At 47.3% G+C, this 2,500-nt stretch overlaps 1 pseudogene; it reads right to left on the minus strand.

The window, feature by feature from the left end:
* LOC133394545 (large subunit ribosomal RNA) overlaps positions 1-2,500 on the minus strand; it is a 9,176-nt pseudogene that overhangs the window by 2,101 nt on the left and 4,575 nt on the right.

The following is a 2,500-nucleotide window of genomic DNA, read 5'->3' on the forward strand; positions in this document are numbered from 1 at the left end:
ATGGCTGGAAAGAAACTGAGAAAGAAAGAAATCTACACCACCAAATCTTCTACTTATCCATCTGTTGACGTCGGGTATGAGACGGTATGTCCACCGACCGTGAGCACTCTCATCCCATTCTCGTTGCCATCGTTCCATAGTTGTGACACGTTCCATGTTACGTGCAACCGATCCGGCGATGTTCTCTGCTCGTCTCCGATGAAAAGTCCTGGAGTCCTCGTCCAGGAGGAGATGCAGCGGGATCATTCCCGCAAGCACGCAGACTGCATCGTGAGAAGTTGTCCTGAAAGAAGAGATAACTCGCTGGACTACTGGCCGGTAAAACCGACGTAGCCATTGTCTACGGTTAGCAAATCTAAGGGTATGACACCAAATGGGCGAGGCATACCGGACCTTCGCCACAACAGTAAGAGCAATTGCTCGCCTAACATTACTACTCGGACCTGCCTTATTAGGCATCATCCTTACCAAGGTGGTCCATAGCTTCGTCGCTCTCTCCACCGCATACCTGATGTGTGAAGTGTATTCGAGGCGGTCATCTAAGACCATCCCCAAATACTTTAAGCTGCGCGACGAATGTACTACGTGATCACCTACCCTGATAGCCCCATGCTGTATCCTCTGATGGGAACTGACCATAATGAACTCGGTCTTGGTCGGGGCTATCTTTAATCCGTTGTCGGTCATCCATCTGTCGATGATGCGAATCTGGCTGGAAACGAGAATTTCAATATCATCAACACAATTACCTTCCACCAACAATACTATATCGTCTGCATAGCCGATAATCCGTGCACCTTCCACCATTCCAACTCGTAGGACACCGTCGTACATGAGGTTCCATAACGTTGGGCCAAGTACCGAGCCTTGAGGTACACCCGATGTGACTGCAATCTCTGCCGGTCCATCTGTGGTATCATACATCAGCACACGATTCCTAAAATAGTCACCAATGATATCATAAAGATATTTAGGAGTGTTTATTCTCTGTAATGCATTTGCAATCGCCAACCACGAAGCACTGTTAAAAGCATTAGTAACATCTAATGTAACAACTGCACAATACCGTCCACTGTATCTGTTTCTACTTCTAGCTACCGAAACAATGTCCACTACCCGTTTAATCGCATCAACTGTAGATCGACGACTTCTGAAACCAAATTGGTCGTCAGACAGTCCGTTGACCTCCTCGATGTGTGCATTTAGCCGTTGCACTATGATGCGTTCTAAACCTTTACCTGCCCCGTCTAGTAGACAAATGGGGCGAACTGAACCCGGTTCCCCTGGTGGTTTGTTCGGCTTCGGTATTAACACCAACCTCTGCCTTTTCCACTCATCGGGGAACTTCGCGTTCTCTAAACAGCCTTGGTAAACCCTGCAAAATGCATCGGTTGCAGTCAACATACCAACTTTCAGCGCCTCATTCGGGATACCATCTGGTCCCGGCGCCTTCTTGTTGGGTAGTCTCCTGGCAACCGCAAGAATCTCATCATTAGTTACCCTTTCAAACTCTCGTGGCTGATCGATACGATATTCAGACCACACCGTGTTTGGGTGAGTAGGAAAAAGCTCGCTCACCACTTCCCTAAACTCGTCCAATGTCATGGTTCGGGGTCCAATCGAACCCTCGGCCACTTTCTTGAACGTATGATATACAATACCAAATGATGCGTTGTTCGCTGTTCCCAGGAACTCTTTCCACTTCCTCTGTCGGGTATGCTTGATCAATCGCTTGAGGGCATTCCGTGCCACCTTGAACTCGTCCCTAAAAGAAGAATAGAGATCAGTATTGAATGCTCTTTGCGCTAATCGATCGCGGTGTTTGCACTCTTTGCGAAGTGCCTCGATCTCTAGCGTCCACCAAAATGCACTCTTGTTAGGAGTGTACCTCTTACGCTTAGTCATCGTCGCATTACACGCCGTGACAAGTATACGCATTAAGTCTTCGCTTGTTGTGACCTCTGTCTCAAAAGCGGCTTGCATCATAACTTCAAATATATCTTTGTTGAAATACTTGATGCTCCATCCCGTTATGGGTCGGGACAAATTACGCACGCTTTGCGTCTCAAGATCTATTCGTATTGCACGATGATCAGAGTTCATATAGCTAGATAACACCTCCCACTTAAATGATCTTGCAACTGTTCTGCTCGCAAAAGTAAGATCAACTACTGACGTGCGCCCTGGTCCAACATAAGTTGGGGTGCTGCCGTCGTTCAATAAAATTGCGTCAATCTGCGCAAAGGTTGATAAGACCAACTCACCTCTTCGTTTCTGGGTTTCTCCACGCTCGCCAAGTTGGTTGTTCCAACTTGCTGACCAAGCGTTGAAGTCCCCCCCGATAACGAATTTGTGGATACCGGTTACGGCCATTACCGTGTTATCCAACATATTCTGAAACTCTTCCATACTAAATCTAGGTGGCGCGTAAACGCTAACCACTCGCATATCACCTATGTCCACTATCATTAAACCCTTCAGAGCCTTACTGACTACCTTA

The sequence above is a fragment of the Anopheles gambiae genome (genome assembly GCF_943734735.2).
Source record: "Anopheles gambiae chromosome X unlocalized genomic scaffold, idAnoGambNW_F1_1 X_unloc_2, whole genome shotgun sequence".
Taxonomy (NCBI): Eukaryota; Metazoa; Arthropoda; class Insecta; order Diptera; family Culicidae; genus Anopheles; species Anopheles gambiae.